A 13,605-nucleotide genomic window follows, 5' to 3' on the forward strand; every position below is an offset into this window, starting at 1 on the left:
CATAAAAATAAGCTACTTGTATGCCCTGTGTACCCCTCCTTCCATTCTGTTCATGCTGGGCTTCTATATTACACCCACTCAAACAAACTCCATCCCGCAAGAGCGCGTCCCAGTTTAATGAGGCGGAGAGCACATATTTACTGAAATGAGAAACTCCCAATGAGAGCAATAACTCTTATGTGTGCAGATATTACCAGTTATATCTTGAGCGCTTGCATTTCCAATGAGCAATCAGGGCTGGATTATGAATTCACAAAAACCTAAGAAAAAAAAAAATTGTGAGGCTAAAAGTTTGTAAGGAAGGGTAATACAAAAAAGTTCTTAAGTAATACCGTAGTATTTTTCACCAACAAAAAATTGTTTAAGTCAGTTATTTCTATCTTTTGCTGTTGTGTGTCAGTAGGAAATATCAGTTTACATTTCCAAACATAATTTTTCTTTGAAGCATTTTGGAGACATTGCCACAGTTCTTCTGGATTGAGTCTGTCTCAGTTTGTTCTGTTTCTTCATGTTATTCCAGACAGACTGAACGATGTTGAGATCAGATCTCTGTGTGGAGCACTGGCTGCTGTTCAGACTCCTTGTGCAAACAAAAATCTCACTGGATTATTACTATTAATGGCAAAAATAATGTTTGAAATATAAACTGATATTTACTACTGTAACAAGTATATATATATATATATATATATATATATATATATATATATATATATATATATATATATCAAAATCCAACCACAGACCCCTAATTCTTCAAATGCTAATTTCTATATTCCAGTTGTGTATAAATGGTTATTGAAAGATATATGGAGTACATTTTACAGGGAGGCCACTCTCTCTCTCTTGTCATCAACTTCAGCTCTCCAAGTCCTACCGATCAAATCCTGACCCTGTCCACTGCTCTGTTCTTCTTATCGCCTTCAGACAACAAAGAGGAGAAAGGAACTTTGACTCTGGTCAAAAGCGGCTAATTCACTGCAAGACAGAAAAAGACTAAGGGTCACAAAGTCTATATAGGAGGAGTGAAAGAAATGAATATCTTGAAGAGCTAAAGGACAAGATCTAACGATGCAGGCTTAAACAGTTGACTACATGCATGCAATCAGCCGTAATTGATTGCTTTCTAAATAGCTGAAAGCATAAGTATTTTTGGATGTCCATAAATGGCTGTTAAAGATGGATTATGTGATCAGTGGGTGCAAATCACAGCTATTCTGCATCAGCGCTTTATACAATTTTATAGCAGTGTGAAGTAAACTCTTTCCTCTTTCTCACCAGAGCTGAATTATTCATGCATATAGCTGCATGTTTTAGCTCAAGTACATGAGCTGATGCAGAGGCATGCAGGTTCTTGGCTACATATCAGATCAAATGTGCTACAGATGAACTACAAACATACTGGATTAATATATAATTTTTTAACATATGCTTCAAAGGGGGAAAAACTGATTAGGTTGGCCGCTTGGAATTTTTTACTTATTTTTGTTTTTTTTTTCTTATCATGGAACACGCAAGGTGATCTGCTTTGCTGTTCCTGTTCCTAGATCAGTACCTGGAGATGATCTCTTGAGACTCAAACTTCTGAAAGGAAGAAAAAAAATGGTGAAACTTAATGAAAACTCCGAGGGCAAAGTATTTTTTTATTCACTAAACTGAATATACCTGATTCAGTTTCAAAATGAATGCAGTTTCAAAATAAATAAAGGTGTTTTTTTTTTTTTTTATAGTGAGGACTTTACGATTTATAAGATCATCTGAAGTAAATAAGGACAAGTGATAAAAAAAAATAAAAACTGCAGGAGACGCTTTGAATCTGTAGCTTTCTACAGTCTAATAATAATAAAGTGGTTAAACAACATTCAAACTGCTATCATTGGCATCTAGATTAATGCAATGAATGACATGAAAAAAAATTACTGAATCATAACCTCAAATGAAGGCTGACACATTTAAAGTAGGAGTCTGCATATGATGAACCATACGTTTAAGCATATCTTCTCATTGAAACCACAATTAAAAATGAAAGAGAAAAGAAACTTATTGACATAGTCTAGCTGATTTATTGCAGTGAAAACAAAATGAAGGAATATGTCAATTTCAATAAATCAAACATAAAAATGAAATAAATGACTTAATAGGCATGTTAAACTGTTGTTGTTTAAAAATGTAGTTAAATAATAATAAAAGAATAAATCAATAAACAATTTTTAAATAAATAATATTTAAAATGTAGATAAGACAATAAAATACTGACAAAAAAAGTTGCCAGCTGCCTTTCTTTGTCAATCAAGTAAAAAAAAAAAATAATTACATTGGACAGTTCATTCAGTTCAAGTGCCTCAAAATTGATGCAATGGAAAAGAGAATGAAAAAGTCTCCAAAATGTATTTTGTGTTTCATGCAAGAAAAAGTCAGGTTTGTAGCTACGTGAAAGTTTTCATTTATAGGTGAACTAACAAACTATCCACCCAATTTAGAGACTAATTCATCTCCAATCCATAGTGGAAAACTTTTTTTTTTTAATCCAGGTAGAATCACAATTCATTATTTATTTGCCAGTGATAATAACTTTCAGAAACTTTGCCTGGGGTTGTTTAGAACAGCACAAGTCTGAAGCAGCCTCAGCGTCCAAAAATAATTGTCCACAGCTCTGTGATGATGTAGGTTTAATTTAAAATGAACCATGAAACTGAAGACCTGTACATCTTTGTTTTGCTTTCACCACACACAGACACAGAGGAACGTGGAAAGATTACAGACAGCGGTCTGCAGTTGTGTGAATTAATGGCCGTATCTCAGCGGTGTTGCTACTGGCCAGACATTCCTCTGACTTTTGTATTGTTATATCAGTGTCAGCCAGATTAATGGTAGTAATGGAGACCTCTCCCCAAACACTATAATCATAGCCAGAAGCCTGTTTTCTACATCCATCTCACAAGTGATATTTGAACATCCTCACACAAAGTTGAAACCTGATCAATCACTGTTGCTCAATGACTTCTTTGGCAGTCCAGAACACTGGTTCCACAAGCACAGTCATTATCTAGCCTATAGAGTATAATCAACAAAATCATGCCCTGGCAGTTTAGACAGCTTTACTAATGAAGGCAGAGTTCTAGTTTAGTTTGCTGGTGATTTGGCCAGAGGAGAACTGGTTTCTCACAAAGTTTTTCTCCATTTCTGTCACCTATTGGAGTTTGGGTTCCTTTTTGCCTTTTGGTCTGCTTAGTTGGGGTTAAAACGACACTTAATATTCAGCAAATTGAATTTGATGGCATTGACATGATTGGATGAGAACAAAACTTGAACTGAATTGAGCTGAATAATGACACAAATGTTTTCAGTAGAGCTTCTTTATAATTGATTTGAATTTGTTAATAATTAATTTATGACTTTTTCAACACTGACACTGTTATTGAATCAACCTGAATCAACATTGAACCAGTGTTGTTTTTGGCAGCCCTTTTAGTTTTTAGTCTTAGTCTTTTGGACGAAAATGCTTTTTAGTTTTAGTCACATTTTAGTCACTTTTTAGTAAAAAACAAAAAAGTAGTCTTTAACAAATTAATTTAGGTTAAAAAGTATTGGAAATGGACTTAGGTTTGACAGGTTGTAACGAGTGTTGCAATTCATAAAACAACAGTTAACCTTAAAAGCTTTGCATAATAAACTAGACTTTCTCATTGATGGAGATGCAGTGCTGCCAAGCTGTACTTCATGGTCGCATTGGGCAGAAACCTTTTATCCACATATTTCAAGTTCCACATATTTTTTCCATGAATTGATGCTCTTCTAAAATTTCTGCACATTGCCTATTTTCACCAGTAATCACAGTTATAAAGGAATGGTTTAAAGTTTAAGCAGCAAAAAACTTTGAGCTACTACAACATTACACACAGATAAAGTGGTAACAGTGGAATCACTGTTTTACTCCAAAAAAGCCAGAAATAAAAACATTCTTACTTTGGCAATTGTGGCTTTATTTGAGAAATTGCTGAAGTGCAATGAACAAAGCTATTGAGGAACAAATACTTGTGATCTACAACTTGTGCTTCAACTTGTCTGCCAGTGCAACAAAAAGATGCATATTATTTGTAAACACAAACATCATACAACCCTGTCTAATAAAAGTGACACAAACATTCAGGTATGCAAAAACATGTATGGTCAAAAAAGAGAGTTATCGAAGCCCTCAACCCGCAGCAAATATCACAATTTGATATTTATATATGAATGTCAAGAGCTAAGAAGTGTATGTATTTATGTAGCCTACACTACACACAAATAATATACAATTAAAGTATGCTCATTTTAAATGTATTGTGTAGGCTAGATATAAAAATATAGGCTTTTAATAATCTTTCAGTGCAAAAAACAATGTTAATATGAAACGCTTCAAAACAGAGTGCACAAAGCGCGTATGCACATGGCGGGTGCAGAATGATGGGCTCAAAGCAACATGGAATCACAGTGTGCTGCGCTGCTCAAGTGCGCATTTAAAAGTACGTGCAACCACACCCCAGGTGCAGCCCCACCTTGATCTGCAGGCTGCAGCCGGGTGCTTCTCCAAAACAGGCAGAAATGACATGCATTGTGAATGTCAGACTTATAATAATTTTCGTTCCATCTCGTCAACAAAAACTCGAAAAGTCTCGTCATGTTTTAGTCACATTAGAGCCATTTTTAGCTAGTCATCGTCACGTTATCATCATAAAAAAAGGTGCGTCAACTAAATCATTTCGTTATCGTCATCGTTGACAAAAACAACATTGCATTGAAGTGACTCGAGCTGAATAATGACACTACTCTCATCAGCTGAGCCACTTATCTCGGCATTGAACTTGTTTTATAATTGACATTTACTTTTATTGAACTTAACTGAATCAACACTGAACTGAAAAGAAGCTGCTTAGAGCTGATTTACTGCATAATTTGGACTTGTTTTATATTCTTTTAAGTTTACTTTGATTCTGTTACAAATAGCAGTGATCAAAATAGTGGTTTACAACAGCTAGTGCAGAAAAACAACAGTGCCGTAATATACCTCCAAAGTTTGAGTGGACAGCCCTGACCCGCTCTCTCAGCATAATATAAAGACCTGCGGTTTCAACTCCGTAAGGACTGATGAGAAAATGAGACTCTTGGTGTGATAGAAATGCATCAATCACAAGTAGTATAGCCTTCAACATTCGGCGGAGAGGAAAAACTGCACCTAGACATACACACAGTGCTCACATACACACAAACACACACACAGAGGGAAAGAAAAACTAATCTGAAAACAGAAAGCTGAAAAGCAACATTCATTTGACCAATTTTATTTTTAAAGCTTGTGATGCCCAGTTCCCAAATCCTGAAGCTGAGATACAAAGTGAATCCCAAAGTGATATATTTATTGAATCAAAGATTTATTGAACCATATTTAAATTTATCAAATGGTGATTTTTGACTTTCAGTTCAACAAGCTGCCTCTGCACAAATACATATTCTGGCTCTCGGCAGCATAATTGGTTTTCAGATTGCAGTCAACCATCGTATCATGTGGAACATTGAAGAATACGACTGAAAGATCCTAGTTAGATGCTTTCTAAGTATATGGGGCTTTTACTGTGCAACTGAGACCTTGAGAATTCATCCATGAATGTGTGAGCGTCTGCTAGGGCATAATTATTGATCTAACAAGATAAGAAAAGCTCAGTACAAAACGAGTGCTTACACAGGTTTGCATCTCAATGAATGTTTCACCTCGAGTTGAGAGCGTGTCATTCAGCAGGAAAGGCTGATCTGCTCACCTAGGTTTCTCAGTAATTACTCATATTGTGCAAATGCAAATTTGTGCACTGAATATATTATTTAAATAAGTCAAATTGCAAAGCTTCTATTTTGCTTCATTGTCACTGTCTGAAATTCTCTGATTTCTCCATATGTGGCACTGGCTTTTTTAGGTTAAATGAGAGAATCAGTTTTAAAGTCTATGATAAATAGGGCTTCTAGACAATGCACTGCTCAAGTTCAGTTTAATTTGATGGTGATCGTTTGTGGACTGCATTCATCAAGCCATTCCGCAGATTTTTAATGGGGTTGAAGTATGGGCTCTGACTAGGACATGCGAGGACATTCCCCTTTTTATCCTTCAACCACTGTGCGCTCAGTTTTTCTGTGTGCTTTGAGTCATTGTTATGTTGGAGGGTAAACCTTCTTTCCACTGACAACGTTCTTGCAGACGGCAGCAGATTTTCCTCAAGAACTCCCTGCTGCAGAGGAACAGGCCCATAACAGGATATTACCACCTCCATGGTTTTACTGTAGGAATGCTGTTATTTGAATGCTGAGCTGTATTGGATTTCCACCAAACATATCATTTTGTGTTCAATTTGATCAATAATTCAATTTTAGTCTCGTCTGCCTCAATCTTCAAGGTTTGATCACTCTGTCATAAATGTTTGCAACTGCTTCAGAGTTGCTGTAGGCCTCTTGGTCGCCTCTTTAACCAGTTTCCTCCGGCTCTTTCGTCCAGTTTGGAGTGACGTCCTGATCCAGGGAGGGTCTGCGTGGTACCAAATACCTTCCACTTCTTCCACTAGACTTCACAGTGCTTCTAGGCATTAATAAAGCCTTTGAAATGTGTTCACAGTTGAAAGTCAAATGTCTTTGTGTGCCATTGTGAATGTGATTAGCTACACCCAATTGAGTTTAATTTTTTAAAGGGGGTGATTCTTTTCTACACCCACTGTTCATACGGGACACGTCCCAGCCAGGATTTTAATAATGCCTGAAATATCCAGGTTTTGGCTATTTGCACTATGCAGGTTGATTGTTGTGTAGCATTCATGAGAGCTATAAAGATCAGAGCAGACAGCTCCTTATGCTTTCGAATCGATTTCACGTGTTTGTTGTGGCACACTTTGATTTCTTATGGATTTGTTGAATGAACAAACACGTGCGCATATTTGCATCACTTTGATCGTTCCCTCTAGATCTCTCCTTCTCAGACGCAGCCCCATGATTGGTTGATTATGTACAATACCTGCATGTTATTGGTCAAACTGCTCTGGATGTTTTAGGCAATATTAAAATCCTGGCCGGGACGAGTCCCATTTGAATGGCGCACCCTAATAATGGGTGAGAGAAATTCTACAGAAACAGACTCCATACAGGCCTGGTTGCAATCCTGCTCTTAGGCATGTGCATGTGTGAGTGTGTATTTCCTGTTGCTGTGCTAATGAAAGCTCATTGACACCCTGATCACAGACAGTGCAGCTACTGGGGCACATCACTAATTAACACCGACATAATCCATGTCCCGCTCTGACCTTTCCAGGCCATCCAAGGTTTGTGCTGCTGGCACCAAAATTGATGTCAATTATTTCAGATTTCATGTATTTTCACCATGAAGAAGTATATTGTCTGAAATGACTGATGATTATGTTTTCACTAAATGTGATTAAGAGGACAAAAGGTAGGTGTGCTTTGAATGGACTCTTCCTGATTAGTATTTCCTTTGACGGGCACATTTTGACATGATTACATTTCATCTTATAAGGTAATTTATCCATAGCTTTTGGATATTGGACCATATTTCAGGAAATGCTAGAAATTGCTTCTGTTATCTAAGCAAGCCCTTCATGATCAATGAGAAAAGAGTCTAGTGAACTTTAAAGGGCTTCTTTATTGAGTATATAGTGACCCCAAATAGCACTTAGATACTTAAGCCACACATCAAAATGTCTGAATTCTATTGCGTTATATAAGAAAATATCAAACAAAAAGGCATCTGCAAAAATAAAAGATGCAAGAACTTTTCTCAGACCTTTTCAAATAATGCATGAGCCATTTTGTGTTTTCAAGTGTCCAAATGTTTTTTGGGGGCACAAGCAATGCATAACGTGCTTGGAATAACAGACAAGAACAACTTTTGGGAGAAAAGCTCAGGCAATGGTGCAAAAGAAAGCACAAAAACAACAAAGAACAACAACAACCAAAAACTCTTTTGCTGTCAGATATCAGCGCTGCCTGGTGTCTATTCTATGCATTGTTCAATAGGTGATAACATCAACTGATCTGTTTAAATAGGTCATGTTTAAATGCAAAAACATCTCTAAGCGTGACTCTCACAGAATGTAATGAGCAATTTCAGGAAAGCCTCATGTGCACATTACAGTTCAGGATGGTAAAATATTACTCAAAACTACCATTAACCCTAAAGACTAACCGAAGCATAATTACAACTTTAAGATATTAAATGAAATTTTTTTTTCTAAATACAGGTGAAGCAATATATAGCTACATCTTATACTCAAATTTGTATTATAATATTTATTACTTGAATAATTATTGATTATATTAATTACTTGCTGGCAAGGATATTCAAGAAAGTTAAAGCATTTGTAATTCATTACTTTGTGTGTTACTATTTTGCAACTTTAAAAACCCAGCATTGCAATTGTCTGCAATGTTTTTGAACAACTCCCACCAAAACAAAATATGATAAAACATAATTTTAAAACAAGTGGCTACCTAAAGACAAGAAACACATCTTCAGTATAAATACTTGGGTCTCTGGGGGTTAAACTTGAGTTGATCCTATACAACTCCTTCACAAAGCCTCATTTTACCTTAAAGTTATGGAACAACTGTCATTGTCCCCCGAAGCACCATAGTTCTGAATCTCATAACCATGGATCACATCAAACTGCTGAGGAAATGAAAAGATGCGTCAGTTTAGAGAATTTATGATAATTTCATATTTGATTTATTTCAGGTTTTATAGTTAGCACATTTGGTGGCTAATATCCACAATCTTTTCTCATTGAGTCATTTCTGCGTCCGTATTGTAGCACAAGGCTCTAGGCCTACTTTAAACTAAGAAAATTGCTCTTTGAGTCATAGGTCTAATCAGAAAGAATGCTCCAATGATTATATCCCAAGGAATTCATAACTGGCAATGATTTAGTACCACTGCACCATCAACAGGAAATGAACAACAACGTCGGTCACAAATAACCACGGAGGCCATTTGTAAGAATTTAGGAGCTGCAGTGAAAAATATCTTGAATCCCAGCTTATATATTTTCATCTCAGACATCCTTCTGAGAAAATGGAACTGGAAAACCTGTCTCTCTCTCTCTCTCTCTAGCCAAAGTTTTTGCTTATGTTTATACAACTAACAATCTAACTGTATTCTAATGGTGGGTAGAAAATAATAGCTTATGATGTTCAAAACAAGTCTACAAATCAGCCCAAGCATGTATAATTGGTTAAAATGGACCAATTACAAAGTTTAGAACTAACTCACCTGAGATTATCACTTTAGACTCCAAACGTGCTTGACCTCTTGAGCCAATTTTAGTGATTCCTCCTCAGCTTGGTGAAATCTCTGACCATCATGACACCTGCACTGCTTACAGACAATTTGCTGGCTAATGAGCTGATAAGGAGGTGACTATTCATAATAATAGCAGAACAACAGTTAGCGGTAATGAAGTGCAGACAGAAAATATTGCTACCGTATTTCTGTAATTCATTTTCTTTTTAGTTCTTCTGCTTAAAAACATTAAAAACAATTACTTAAGCTGCAATTAAATGTTAATGTATCAATATATACATACTAAAAAAGTAATCAGAGAATCAGTGTCTCCATGTGATAGTGTTAAGTGCTTTACACTGGACTAAAACTAAAACCAAAAACATTGTGTCTCATTTCAGAAGACTGAAATGACTACTGGAGATTGTAGATGTGTGTGTGTGTGTGTGTGTGTGTGCACTTACCAGGGTTAATTGTCAGTCTGATACCTAAGTTCTCTGTTAGCCTCTCTGCCACGACTCAGACCTTTCTGCGGTGACATCTGTCATTAATGTTTCAGAGCTCTAGCACACCGTTGAGACTGTTGCTTGTCTGCTGATGGGGCTGTATTTGATAAATGAAAAGCATTAAGCAGAAGCTTGTTTGATCTGCTCAGTGGAGGAAGCCACAGAAGCTGCTGGCACACCAATTCACACTCATCATTTACCTTCCTTGTATGCTGTCTGTAAGCACTCATGTTTATTTTGAACTATATATTGCTAATGTGAGGTCTTGGGGTGGGCTCTTTTGGCAGCGAGTTCCAGTCACATTTTATTTCCCAATTAAATTGTTTTGTAGTCCAGATAAGGTTATACAGTATATTCATATGCTCTAGTCAAAAACCAATCAATCGACAGATCCATTTACTGCCAAACACGCTCACCATTAAATGGTCTCATCTGTTTGTGCCACATTTATATGCACTGCACAGATGTCAATACGTTCTGTAAAATCAAAGCCAATAATAATAATAGACACTTTACAGTGAAAAGGAGGCAGGAGACAATGAAAAAAATCAATGAAAATCTATCAGCTGTCCACACAATGTGACGTCTCAACACCCACAATTCCATTTGGTTTGCTCTTTATACTGAGATGTATTTTGTTTCCTTTTTCACAGTTAAGTGGCGGCGTCCCAGTCTAACATCAAGCTAACTGGAAAAAAAAAAAATGTCTAAAAAATAAAAATCATCATAATATCACAAAGACTGATGAACTGCCAAAACAGCAGTACCTAAAGTATCTGATAATCTTCTTTAATCTAGGTTGCCAGTAGACAAAACTGATAGATGGAATCAAATGTCCTCACCTCTCTGATGTCTCCTTGGCTTTGATATTCACTTCTGCACTGATAGCTTCACTCAAACACTATCTGTGATCTGTGTTCCTGTGGTTCGAAGAGACAGAGATATTAAAGAATAATGTTGTTTTTTGCCCGGGGTTATCTGCACTAGTTGATCATCACACACTCATATTCCATTCATTGGACTCCCTATGTGCTCTGGTAAGTATTGTGCTTCTTGTAATTCAAATGGCTGCCTGTATGATAACGCTAATGAGACTTTTTGCAATTAACCCGATGGTCTCGTCAGGTGGGCCTGAGGGGAAATTTGTGCTGATGGTGTCATAATGGGTTAGATCACAGCAAAAAGAAAATATCTGAAAAGGAAAGTCTACAAATACATTAGGAAAGAAGCCAGAGGACACAGTTGTGCTACTGCTGAACTACAATATGATTCAGATGGATGGTGTGTGATAAAAGTGGTGCGCCAACTTGACTAAGAAATCATGTGTACAATACCTAATGTGTGTTATAAATTACTGGCTTCTTCTGACAGGGAACGGATGGGTTATGTTCGTGTGGTAATCTTCTTCTGTCTCTTGTCTCCTTCTCTTCACTTCCTTTTTTCGATGCCTACTTTGAACATAAAGGAGTTTTACTTTCTGCACAAAGTCTGTAGATTTTCACACAGTTTGAGTCTGATCCATAAGCCTCTTCTATCTCACAAGGAACAAGAATTGACTCCTTCAATCTCATCCATTTGCTGTAGAAGCTGACCTATCATTGATGCTTCTGGGCTTTGAGTTACTGGGCAGGGAGAGTTACAGTCATGCATTCTAATCACACACTAATCAGTCCAGATTACAATTGATACAGAGAGAAAATGGATTCAGCCCTTGAGATTCTGGAGTTTAATGGAGATGGATAATGCTTGTGATATCTTCTTCAAAGACCCTCAGATTGATTGGGTGTCCATCAATGCACAGTAAGTAGATATCCAATGACTGACACTTGAACATCAGTGTTAAAGGACAACCGCTTAGTTTCACCTGCAATACAGGACAGATTCAAAACTGGACTGTTAGCAAAAAGTACAGCAACACCAAAACAAAAAAAAAGTATGACTAACATTTATTTTAATAATATACTACTGACAAACTTCATGTGCATCTGCAACTACATGTTTCAATATAAGTTTTAAAGGTAGGATTGGTGAATTTGGAGAGGCTAGCAATATCAAGCTAGTTTTGAAAGCATAAGATCACACCCTACCTGCAAATCACTCTTCAAAGCCACGCCTCCCCCAAAACACATGACAAGCACTACTGATGTAATTTTGAACGCAACGCTGTCAGATTCCATCATGTCTCATTTACTGTTGAGAAAACATTTTAGTACAAAGCGCATAATATCGTAGCCCTCGGACCGAGGGATATGATTGGACTAACATTTTATGGTCCTATGCCTCCCACAGAATAAATAAATAGTAATAATAATAATAGTGATTATGGGATGTGAAGAGACTTTCAACCAGCAAAACAAAAAATGGTTTTGAAGCAAATCGCCTACCCTGCCTTTAAGTTTGTTAAGTGTGCACTGTTTTTGATTCACTAAAAGAACCAGCACATTACAGTCATTCATTCAGGGATCGTACTACACTGGATGTGCTATATTTTTTGAGAAACGTCTCATAAGATTAATGTGTTCTGTGAACTACATATACTGTTTTGTGCTGTAGATTTAGAAGAGGTGCTGCGAGAATGACATGAGTACTACTCCTTCCCCTTAAATGAAATGAACGTTGAGGACCACCAAACAAAACCGCTTAAAAAGTGAAAAATAAAACGGTTATTGTTTCACAATGCTAAAAAAGTCTGAAAAAGTTACTTTGACAAATCTTTGTGTAGCCTGCCAACTGGCCACAAGTCTAATATAGCTATCAATAACTATATTAGTGTCCATGCCAACACACAATAACATTGTTTATTATAAGCGTGCATTGAAGTTATGTTGTCTGCCGCTTTAATTATGTGAGCTCTTACAGCTGCGGTAGGTAACTTTTGACGCTCTAGCGGTTAATAAACAGAACTGCTTGCGTCTTGCGGAAGAACATCGTAGCCGGAACTACTTCTCTCTGTTTATGTTTATGAAGAATCACAAAGGTACTGGGTTACTCCACCGCGGTACCCCCCGAAGCAATCTAAAATAGTCTGAATATAAACACTTATTATAGGTGTACCCTAGTGATTCAGGACAAGCTAAAAACACGGTTTGGGAAATCGATTCACGGTGTACTCGCTTATTATATACATTTTTCTACATTTTGAACACAAACAAAGTTACGGACCGCAGCTCTGATTGGTTGTTTCTTACCGGGAGCAGATAACTTTCTGCAAATGGCAATAGGACCACTGGGAGGAGCCAGGGGAGCTTGATTTTTTCACAGATTATCTGTCTCATATTCTACTGACAGGACATAATGACAGGTTTAACAAATATGTAAAAAATATATTTTTACAAAAGTTACCTACTGCAGCTTTAAATTGGTTGGATTCGAGTGGCTGTCAAATTTTTATTGTTCATCAGCTGAAAAAAAAAGAAAATTGTTCTGAAATTTATTCCAATGATATAGTTCTTTTGTGTCATTATATGTGGCATGGACTTCACTATTCTTATAGAATTCAAACAATTATTAAAAGTTTACTGTTATTGTCCTTGGTGTGAACGGACCTTAATGCCCTACACAAATCAGATTACTCATTTCAAGTGCTTCTCAGAGTGAGAAGAGGGACAGTGATGCTCACTTTCAAATGACATTCGCCCATTCATCAAGCAGATTCTAGAAGTGGAATTTGGCAGTCATAACAGGGATAATTAATGTGGAGGACAATAATAAAGCATATTTACCAGAGAAAATCAAGCTAATGCAACTCCTCAAGCCTAATACAGAGACAGATATGTCTTAATTATCAGTTAA

At 36.7% G+C, this 13,605-nt stretch overlaps 1 long non-coding RNA gene across 3 annotated transcripts; it reads right to left on the reverse strand.

The window, feature by feature from the left end:
• Positions 1-868: 868 nt before the first annotated feature.
• Positions 869-12,765, reverse strand: LOC113094929 (uncharacterized). 3 transcript variants are annotated; one of them, XR_003288233.1, is made up of 4 exons: positions 9,299-12,765; positions 8,619-8,698; positions 1,556-1,584; positions 869-978 (listed from the first exon to the last, which is right to left on the reverse strand). It is a non-coding gene; the product is annotated as an uncharacterized LOC113094929 (long non-coding RNA). The 3 variants fall into 3 exon arrangements; XR_003288235.1 differs by lacking the exons at positions 869-978; positions 1,556-1,584 and having other exon boundaries at positions 8,368-8,698; positions 9,299-9,910; positions 10,656-10,733; positions 11,148-12,765; XR_003288234.1 differs by lacking the exons at positions 869-978; positions 1,556-1,584 and having other exon boundaries at positions 8,368-8,698; positions 9,299-9,910; positions 10,656-12,765.
• Between the last annotated feature and the right edge of the window lie 840 nt (positions 12,766-13,605).

This window comes from Carassius auratus, unplaced genomic scaffold (assembly GCF_003368295.1).
Source record: "Carassius auratus strain Wakin unplaced genomic scaffold, ASM336829v1 scaf_tig00215532, whole genome shotgun sequence".
Lineage (NCBI taxonomy): Eukaryota > Metazoa > Chordata > Actinopteri > Cypriniformes > Cyprinidae > Carassius > Carassius auratus.